General features: G+C 37.7%; 1 pseudogene; it reads left to right on the top strand.

Moving 5' to 3' along the window:
* Positions 1-8,856: 8,856 nt before the first annotated feature.
* LOC110211142 (PACRG-like protein) overlaps positions 8,857-11,650 on the top strand; it is a 58,418-nt pseudogene continuing 55,624 nt past the window's right edge.

Below are 11,650 nucleotides of genomic sequence, written 5' to 3'. Positions count from 1 at the left end.
AAGCAATGAAAACTATAGCTCATCTATGACCTATAGATGCTGTAAGCCCAGCAGCTAGGTGGCACAGTGGATAGATCATTGGGCCTGGAATCAGCAAGACCTGAGTTCACATATGGCCTTGGACACTTAGTAACTGTGTGGCCCTGGAAAAGTCACTTAATCTCTGTCTGCCTTAGTTTCTCTCAGCTGTAAAATGAGGATAATAATAGAACCTGCTTCCTAGGGCTGTTGTGAGGAATAAATGAGATAATGTTTGTAAAGTGAATGTCTAGGCACTTAATAAATGTTTATTTTCTTCCTTCAGTCAGAGCAGCATCAGGCAGTGAAAATACAAGGTACAACAACACCCTTAGAAGACTGGACCAAGGGCATGAAGTCCCTTCATACATGTGCCTTGGCCATGCATGTTCCCTACATATGTGCCTCTAAGTGTTTTCCTTGTACCTGTCTGTTCTTCCAACTGATGCTTTGTATCTGTTGGAGAATGCACTCCAGATTTATGGGGCAAATGCTTTCTTACTACTTTTCTTATCAGGCCACTTCATTAAAAGCCATTGCTTTGAATTTAATTATATCTACGGGCTGACTATTAAATGTAAACACATCAGTAGGGGCTCTTGATATAGTTTTAAGGGTTGAGGACCCACAGAGTACCTGGAATCTGGACTAGCTATTTGCCAAGAATCCAAATTTTCAAGTATTTCCAGGTGCTTCAATGATAAAATAAAAGCAAACAATATAAGATGATACAGAATTAGGTATGTGGTTAAATGTTTAGAAAGGAGGGAAATATATGAGGATTAAATGCTTTATGGAGTATTCAAAGTTAAATCTGATCTTGACTTTGAAGGATACATAGGATTTGGATACATGGGAAGACCTCCAGTCAAATGCAAGTCTGTCATGATCCAATCCTGTTGAAGGGAAGAATACCCCTGATCCTCTTTGCTTGCAGAAGACATCCCTTAAAAGGTTTCAAGGACTCAATCTCCCCTTGTCATCCATAATGCTGGATAACTCTGCAGGATTTGTGACTCTTCAAAATCTATTAATATCATTGTATTTATTATTCCCTGAGCACTGAAGTGCACTCAGACCAGCAGAAGAGAGACAGAATCTCTTCAAAGGAGACTTACAATAATCTACCTGTAAAATGCCCAGTTAAGAGCAACAACAATATTTCTTGCTTTTTTGTGTAATACTGTAACTCTAGAGGTTCATATATACCTTTCTTCATTATGTTTCATAACCCATAGCTTCACTCTGTCCCCTAATATAATCATCCTAAGACTAATTCTGGAAATGCATTCTAGAAGGTTAACTCTGTAGAATCAAACCGTCTGTAAGAACATTCAAGCTGCTGGCAATGGCCCAGTTCATATGATCAATGATGCAGTTTGCCTAGTAATTCTCGACCCAAATTATTCTCTTTGTATTCATGCATCTCATTTTACATACATATGTACATAAATGAATGAATGATTGAATAAGTAAATAAACAAATAAATAAGTAACAAGTCTCTTTAGGTTATACAGAAATAGTTTATATCCCTAATTATATGATGAAGCCAAAAATTAATTTACAGTAGAGGTGAAAGAAAAATACTTCTCTGTTATTTATTTTTTTAGCCTAACAAACCCTATGTATTAGAAATAGTACTAATTCTATCTTATAGATAGAAAGACAAAATGATTAACCCAAATCACACACTTAGTAAATGGTAGGGCTTGAATATTAAGTATTCTAACTTCCAAACTGGGCCTTTTCCCACAGAATTACGATAGCTTCCACTGTCAGATTTTTAATTCTGATCTTTCTAATAAGCAACATTTGCTGCTCTGAAGATAAGAATATTGCTAACAAGAAGATAATTAGAGAGTCTTGTTATCCCTAGCTGCCTTCCATGAAAGTCAAATACCATGTCCTCCAAGAAGGCTTTGCTAATTTTTTTTTCTTTCGGTGAGGCAATTGGGGTTAAGTGACTTGCCCAGAGTCACACAGCTGCTAAGTGTTAAGTGTCTGCAGTCACATTTGAACTCAAGTCCTCATGACTCCAGGGCTCTATCCACTGGGCCACCTAGCTGCCCCCAAGGCTTTGCCAATTTCATACCTCCATACCCCAAGTTGTGAGTGCCCCAGCCCTCCTAAAATTACTTTTACTAACTCTGTAAGTACTTGCTGCTTACTTATATATGTACAAGTTGTATGCTCCCAGGAGAACATGAGCTTTTTAAGAGCATGGACTATTGCTTCCTTTTTTCTCTGTCTTTGTATTCCCAGCCCTTTGCACAGTACATTAAATGTACTACGGTTTTGCTGAATTAAATTGAATCAATGTTGTTTCATTTAAATTGTTCTATCAGATTTGAATTTTTAAAAAAAAGGGAGGGGTATTATTCCCAGTATATTTTTCGGCCTTATGTTCATCTTGGTGATTACTGCTTACAAATTTGGTCTCTGGGTTATTTCATTTACTCGGTTTTCATAAGAGGTTATACTGCTGAATATTTATGTCACAAGGAAATTGAGCCTCTACAGGGTGCCATCCTCTTTTTATGTGGTTTTGTGACAGAGCCAAAAGCAGGGGAACACAAACTTTGATTTGTTTTGCTAATAATTGTGATGGGTCTCAGCCATCAAATTCTTGGCCTCCTTGGTAAATTGTGACATGACAACCAAGGGCTACATATAAGTTCATTAGCAAAACATTACTAAGGATGTGAGCAGCAAGATGGAGGATTGGACCCTTTCTCTGCTCCCCATAACCTCTTAAACCTCTCCAAAACAGAAATTATATGTCAAAAATCAAGCAATCTCAGCTGTCTCCATGATCTAAGACACTCAGAATCCAAAAGAAAATTAAAAAAACAAAAACCTCTACAACCCAGTGGCAGAAAATGCCTAGAGAGGAGATCCTAGAATGAATACTCTGAAGCTTTGATTTCATGAAGAATAGAGGAAAGAGAAAGTATGATAAGGTCTACATGAACTGATACAGAGGGAAGTAAGAAGAGCCAAGAAAACAATGTACACAGTAACTGCAACAATGTAAATGAAAAGAACAACTACATACCCCAAAATCAAAAGTAAATGAAACAAAATTATAAAGATCAAGCAAGACTTAACAGAAAAGATAGGAGGGGACACGCCTCTCAACCCACTCCTTCAGGGAGGTGGGAGATCCACAGGTATTATACATTGTACATATGTTTGGACTTTTTCAATATATCGATCAGTTGTACTGACTTTTTCTCTCTAAAAGATGTTACTCATTACTGTGGGATGGCTCTCTGGAAGGAAAAGAGGAAGAGATACTTGGGATAACCATGTGGATGCAAGAAATAGAAGATATCAATAAAATCTTATTTTTAATTGCTAAATAAGATATAAAATTATGCGGTTTCACCTTGCAAAAAAAAAAGAAGGGAGGGGCAGAGACTGAGGAAAATGAAGATCTGTAGAGATCTTAGCATGAGACCCAACTAATTCAAATCATACAAAGAGCATTCATATCTTGGGGTAAGTATCATGACACCCATTCCCTTACTCAAAAGCCTTTAGTAACTCTATTTGGTTTCTAGGATAAAATACATAATCCTCACCCTAGCATTTAAGCCCCTCCAGAACCTGGCTCCAATCTCACTTTTCAGCTTTAATTCACATTACTGACCTTTATGAATTCTATGTTCCAGCCAAAATGGCATTTTGGCAAAATGGCAAAATGGCCTAATTTGGCATTCCATCTCTTGTCTGGGTTGGGTGGTGCTATCTCATATAGCCATTATACCCTCCCTCCTCAATTCTGCCTCTCAGATTATTTACCTTCCTTCAATTTGTGACTTAGCTATCATTTCCTCTGTGAAGCCTCCCCTGATCCCACCAATAGATTATGTTCTCTCTATTACCAAATTACTTTGTATTAATGTCTCTGTGCATGTCTACGTCCCAAGTACAATGCAGGCTTTTCAAGGTCTAGGATTATTTTTTTGTTGTCTCTAGATCCCCAGAAACTAGCCCAGAGCTTTTGTACACAATAAGAACTAAATAAATTTATATTTTATTTCTCTTTTCTCTACAAAGGATAACTTTAATGTGGCAAAAAGTAAAACAAAAATGACTAATGGAAGGTTGATTCTCAAGACAAGGGCATCTAGCTGCCTTTGAAAAATTCAAGGCACCTGACCCAGATGGACTCTATCCTCAGGGACTGGAAAAACTGGCAGACGTGATTGCTGAGCAACTGTCCATGCTACTTGAAATAGCACAAGAAATGGGAAGACTACACAAGATTGGAGAAAGGAAAATATCATCCTGATTTTCAAAAATAGGGAAGAAAATAGAGATGCATGCAATAGGCCCATAAGCTTGATTTCAATCCCTATGAAAATTCTAGAGAGCATCAATAAATATAGATTGGTGAATATCTACAAAGGAAAGTGGTGATTTCAATGCATCACAATGGTGTCATCTAGAACAAATCATGCCAGATCAACCTCATTTCCCTTTTTGACAAGATTATTAAACTAGTAGATACGGATATACTTTACTTAGATCTTAGAAAAACTTTTGATGCTACTTGTGGAAATGTAGAAAGATATAAATTTTACAATAATACAATTAGACTCAGAACTGGTTAGATGGCCATACTCAAAAAATAGTCGTTAATGGTTCGGAGACAGGACAATTCCGTCAGGGTACCCCAGGGCTCTGTGTTAATGGTTAATGTCAATGTGGCAAGGGGAGTACTCCAGGGCTCTTTGTTAATGATTCAGTGTCAATGTGGCAAGGGGGCTCCAGTGGGGAATTCCAGGGATCTGTGTGTGGTCCTGTGCTGCCTACCATTTTTATCAATGACTGAGAAAAAGGCATAGATGGTGTGTTCACCACATTTGCAGAGTGACAAAAATCTAGGAGGGATAGTTAACAAGCTTGGTAATTGAATCAGCATTCAGAAGAATCTTGATAGGGTAGAGCAGTGGGCTAAATCTCAGAAGATGAAACTCAAAAGGGATAAATGTAAAATCTTGCACTTTGATATCCCCACAAAAGTCAGTTTCATGAATATAAAATGGAAACGCATGACTAGATAGCAATTGTTTTGAAAAGGATGAAGTGTGTGTGAGAGGGAGAAGGTAAAAGGACGGGTTGTAGCCTACACACTCAATATGAATTATCAGTGTAAGGGGGCAACCAAAAATTTAATGTGATCTTGGGCTGTATAAAGAGTGTATGACTTAGCTGTCTGACCCTGGGCAAGTAACTTAACCTCAGTTGCCTTAAAAAAAAAAGTGTATGACTTCCAGGAATAGGGAAATGAACATTCCATTGTCAGATCTCATCTGTAACATTACGTTCAATTCTTGCACTATTGTTTAAGAGGGACATTGATAAGGTGGAAAGTGTCCAAGATGGTGAAGGGTCTTGATTTCATGACATATGAGGCTTAGCTGAAGGAACTATTCTGACAAAAAGAAGGTTCAGGAAGGAGATGATAGCTACATTTAAGATTAGAAGGAGTGTCATGTAGTCATTCCATTTGGCCCCAGAGAGGAATCAGGAGCAATGAGTAGAAGGTGCAAAGAGAACCATTTGGGTCTGATGTCAGGATAAAAGTTCCTAACAATTACAGCTATCCAAAAACAAAATGATTGCCTAAAGAAACAGTGGGTTCGCCCTCCTTGGAAGTCTCCAAGCAGAGACCGGACAACCATGTGATAAGTATACTGTAGTAGAGCTCCCTGTCACACATGGAGCCAGCTTCTGAGATCTCTTACAACTCATGAATTCAGTGATTCCATAAATGCTTATTGCATTAAACTGTTTACTTTGCCCCTGAACCTGGAAGAAAGGCAACAAACAGATACAAAATGAAACAGATCTGCCAGCGTTTCTCATGACCAATATCAGTTTAACCATCAGGTTTAGACTCCATCTCAATTCAACAAGCATTACATCTGTGTCCAGGATGCTATATGAGGAAGTCAAAATAACACTTAATAAGATAAGTAGGGAAGAGGAGTTGCTGAATCAGAATAAATATGTATAAAATCCATGTTAGAAGTTACTAAATTCTAAAGTTATTCAGATGTCAATTTTCAAGATAGGGCAAAGATGGGAAAATTTCTAAAGAACAAAAAGTTTTAATATGTCATTTTTCTTTAAAAAATTAGAACATCAGCAGCCGCTGTCTCCGATGCCTGATTTCTTATCTATAGAAAATCTTTACAAGAAAGAGCTATGCTGGGGGCAGCTAGGTGGCGCAGTGGATAGAGCACGGGCCCTGAGGTCAGGAGGACCTGAGTTCAAATCCGGCCTCAGACCCAACACTTGACATGTACTAGCTGTGTGACCCTGGGCAAGTCACTTAACCCCAATTGCCTCACTAAAAAAAAGAAAGAAAGAAAGAAAGAAAGAAAGAAAGAAAGAAAGAGCTGTGCTTAAAGAAAAGAGAATATGTAATCCACGCCAACTCAATTTATGTAGTTATGGAATTTAGTCACAGTTAATTTAACGTAGCAAAAAGATATTAAACTGGGGCAGCTAGGTGGCACAGTGAATAGAGCACCAGCTCTGGTGTCAGGAGGACCTGAGTCCAAATCCAGCCTTAGACACTTGACACACTAGCTGTGTGACCCTGGGCAAGTCACTTAACTCCATTGCCTAGCAAAAAAAAGGAAAAAAGATATTAAACTAATTGTAAAGTTGTGGCCACACCCAGTGATTCTTTATGAAATGTGGACCTCTTTCTCTGAAGGAATTAAAGAAAACAACTTCATTGGATGAGCAAAAAATTAGACATACCTTTGCAAGGATTTAAATAGCAAAGGCCTGGAGAGTTTCTGAGGGAATGGAAGCTCAAGAGTGCTTTGTGGAGATGACACTCACTGATGATAGGAAAATAAAGTACAGCTCTTCCCCCATCCCCACCATCCACAGGACAGGTTCCAGAGTCATTTGGCCTACCACCCTATTTAAAAAAAAAAAATTTGCTTAGTGCCCCTCTGGAAAGCTACTTTCTTTAACCTTTTAATGATGTTTTTGAAACTTGCATAATTTTCAAAAAAAAATACATTTTTTTTGAAATGATGCTTCTTAAATTTAATAATTTATTGTAAATTTATTTTTTTCCTGAATTGAAATTTTGATGATGCAATATTGTGTCATGTAATCATTTATAGTATCATATTGTAAACAAGTCATTGCATGCATATATTCCTGCTGATGCATACTGGACTTCCTGACAATGTGTAACACACTCACCTACCAACACTTGTTTGTTAAGACTTGTTGGTGGACTTGACCACTGATCAGTTATATCTTGCATTTTATGTGTTTATTTGGAAAATAATGTAATCATTATGACTTTAACTCTGTTACACAACAGATGAAACATTTATGAATGGTTTTTCAAAATTTTCTTCTCTTTTCTTCTTTCCTTATTTTTATTCGATGTCCCTCAATTGCACCAGAGGCTATTACTGCCCCCCTCGATTGTTTTAGCACCCCCAGGGGGAGGTATCACCCACCGTTGGGAACCTCTGATCCATAGCATCCAGCATCAACTTGCTCTGAGGATGACATCCTATTTAGCCATTCAAGAGCCCATCAATTTAAGAATTGGAGGTACAATTGAGAGACACACACTCCAAACAGATTTGCATACAGAAAGGCAGTCACTCAATGGAAGCAGTACATCTGAGAAACAGAACTCCTGAAAGTAGAGAATAAAGCCAACTATGGACTTAATAGAGAGCTGGCCCTGGCAACCAAGAGTCAAGTTGTAGAGAGAAACAGACCCTAATAATTCAGCTAGGCAACCTGCCCAGCAGAGATGCTGTAACCCAGACCTGCACAACTTGACAGCAGGTACAGGCAAAAATTAAAATAGGCTAAACTTCTTTGGGCCACAGATAGGTTTTTAGCTGCCCACTCTCTAAGTGAAGGTATAATTAATGATTAAACTACTTTGCAAATAAATCATATTTTTAAAAAAGGAAATTTCAATTAATATCAATTAATTACACTTATTACTTAAGATTTTTATTTATCATAAAATCACATTAATGTTTAAAAAATACTTTGCTAAGTGGTACAAGTTTTGATGCATTTTTCTGGTTTTCTTACTATTTACATTTAGTTAATGGGACTTCACTTCTTGTCAGCAGTTTATCGTACTCCAGAATCATGTTTGACATTAATTTCTTCAGAAGTCTGAAAACTAATCTTAGTAGCCATCTCATTTTCTGAGTTTACTTTCTTGAAAAACAGTTGTTCCCTGCTGAGATTTTTCAACAATTGGATGCTTTAATTTGTTTTTCATTGGTGTCCCATTTGCTTAAGTCAGGATGTTTTGATTCAAAATGGCAACAAAATTGTTTTCTTTCGAAACACCTATTACTCCTCTGCAAATAAGGCACAGTATTTTGTCTCTCATGTAGGTAAATAAGTATCTATTTGTCCACTCCAGATTAAGCACTGTACATTCTGATTTGATCTTCCATTTCTTTTTATCACCCGTTTTACAAAATTATCCCAAAAACTTTAATGTTAAAACCAAAAATTCTCCACAGCAACTGCTCACATACAAAGAAATACTGAACTGAGTGTCTGACCTTGGATAGGGCACCAGACACTCATGTAACTTGGAGGGCCTGCGCAGGGAGGGAGGAGAAGAAGCCCTAGCGTTGCTGCAGCTCTGCATCAGCTGGGTTGGCTGCACTCATTTTGTCCCTGTTCAACACCAGTAATGACCAAAAACACAGCAAAAAGATACAACTCTAGCTCCTCTCGGACTAGAGATGGGGTTGATGATGTTGGTTGCCGTGGGTCATGTGACAAATAGGAGAAAGGGAGCGATGGCAACCCACCCAGCAAGTTATACGACGTGCACAATAGCGACTAGTGAAAGGTGGGTTAATCGAGGCATGGACAAAGCACTTATTACATCTTTACTTTCTTTCATATTCTCTACATTTTTCTCAGGCCACATGAAATCCTTTGGTGGCCTGAGGGCCATACATAACCCAAGGGAAACTACCTAAGAACTCTATTAAGAGGACTTCCACATGCCCCCTACTTCTATACTTGACTACTATTGTATAAGTTTAAGCCCACTCTTCCCATGGATATAAGGTATATTTGTGGGAGAGTGAGCCTCAGGTATATGTGGGAAATGTTTCACCAAGCCATCCTAGCAAGGATGATGACCTGAGTTTGGCTGAAAGTCACTCTCTTACCTTCAGGCAAGAAACCCAACCACCCTGGGCAAAAATTCCTCCAAGTTTGTACAATTTATAGGTCACCTGGAATGTCTCTGGGAATTTTGACAACACATAGAGCACATAGGCAATCCAACACGAGGATATCTTGCAATACACAAGATACCAAGCATTTCTCCAATGGACCATAGCATATTCGAAATGGATGCTCCTGACTAGGACAAGCAGGCTTACATAAGAAGAAAATTGCTCCAGAGGCATGAAGTCCCTAAAAACAGATTAAATACTTGGGGGGTAATTATTCATGGTTTCTAAGCCAGCAGGCAATGGTCCATAAGAATTTTGGATCAAATTTCTGGATTCATGTCATGATAACGTAAGTCATTCAGGTCTGCTTAAAAGTTAAAAAAAAAATGAACATGGATAAGGCCCCATATTATGCTCTAGACGAATTGTTAGGCACCAGTATTCTCAGGATGCAAAATCCAGGTACATACATTATTATAATATTCAACCAAATGAAAATAGTATCAAAGAAACTGATCTAGTTTCTAAAGGAAATATGCCAGAAAATTGTCCAATTACAGTTTAAAACGAAAAAAAAGAAAAAAGAAATTTAAATTTAAAATTTAAATTTTTTCTAGTGGATACCTGAAAAGTTAGGGTATACAACAAAGGAGATTCCTAGGTAGGGAATCCCTATAAATACAGAGCACACACACACACACACACACACACACACACACACACACACACACACACACATATATCTCCTAGACAAAACCCTCATAGTGTAGTAATCCCTTTGAGGTACTCCCCTAATTTGCACACACTCACAGGTTGGATTTCCAGAAAACAGTTTCAATCTTGGATTCAAGAGTTTGCCTCTATAAGGCTATCCTTCTATGGCTATAGCTCCTGGGATCCCACCATAAGGCTTACCATTAACAATAAGGCATTAGACAAGATCAGGTCTTAGAAAAGGCATTTGCTATGTGGGCACCATAAAACAATAACTATGAAACATTTCCCCCCAAAATGTGGAGTGTACACTCTTACAAATATACACAGCATCTCTGGTTTGTTTTCCTATCATCTTATTTGATACTTAAATTCAATTTAACAAACATGTTAAACACCTACAAGCAAGCTGCTGTGTTAGCCCAGACATTTCCTCATTTGGAAACACATCAGCCATCTCCTGACAGTGAGGTGATATACTTAAAATTCAGAATAAGACATACTTTTGACCATAGCCAATGGAGGAATTGGTTTTGCCAAACCATACATATTTATTATGAGGGTTTTCTTTTTCTTTTCTTTTTTTCTTTCTTTCTTTCTTTTTTTTTTTTGTTCAAATAGGGGAAGGAATAGTAGGAAGGATACTTGTAAAAATAAATTATTTTAAAAGGAAATTTCCATATCTGTAAAAGGAGGATAATAATAGAACCTGTTTGATAGGGTTGAGATAAGGACCAAAGGAGATAATGTCTGTAAAGTTGTTTCTAGAGCTTAAAGTACTATATACATGTAAGCCATCATCTATAATTCTTAGTTCAATATCACTGCCTATACCAAAGAAATGCAGATTTATATAAGTCCCTAGGGGCTTGTGTAATATCTAGATATAAGCTATAGTTAATGCTATTTTTCTGTGTATGAGGGGGTGAGGAGTGTGAGGGGGTAGGTGTAGGGGTGTGTGCGTATGTGTGTTTGTGTGTGCATGTGTGTGTGTGTGTGTGTGTGTGTATAACTAACTTTTTTAATTACCTTTTTTTTAATTTATTTTTAGGCAATTGGGCTTAAGAGACTTGCCCAGGGTCACACAGCTAGTAAGTATCAAATGTTTGATTGGAGGGCAGATTTGAACTCAGGTCCTCCTCACTTCAGGGCTGGTGCTCTATTCACTGCTCCACTAAGCTGCCCCTACCTGTAACTTTTCTAGAGGGCTACCTGGGGTCCTGAGAGATTAAGTGAAATGCCCACTTGCACGTGTCAGAGACAGAATTTGAACTTATGTCTTTCTGATTCCAAGTTCTGATTCCATTCTTTCTGACTCCCTCCACTACAACCCATTTCATCTAGAATTGGTAGTTAAGGAGAATTGTTGTCCATGAGAAAACTAGACACTACTTCAACCACAAAACTGCATAAATACATGCATGGAATACAAGAAAAATCTTCTAAACTTACTATTTAGCATTTATATAACCCTTCTCACCTTCAAAGAATTTTAGTTTACTTCCAAACAAAATCTATTAAAGAAATATTAATGTGTGGGTTACCAAATAAAAGGAATTAAATTGCCAGAGCCTTTATTGGCCTTTATCTAAAATTCCAGTAGGCTTAGATATTTTCAGTGTGACCTGAAAATTTCCCTAGAGGCTGATTTGTGGGAGCTGACCTAATTCTTGGGAAAATTCCTCTTACA

Source organism: Phascolarctos cinereus, unplaced genomic scaffold, assembly GCF_003287225.1.
Source record: "Phascolarctos cinereus isolate Bilbo 61053 unplaced genomic scaffold, phaCin_HiC Scaffold_1;HRSCAF=81, whole genome shotgun sequence".
Classification (NCBI taxonomy): Eukaryota; Metazoa; Chordata; class Mammalia; order Diprotodontia; family Phascolarctidae; genus Phascolarctos; species Phascolarctos cinereus.
This window is presented reverse-complemented; position numbering and strand designations above follow the sequence as displayed.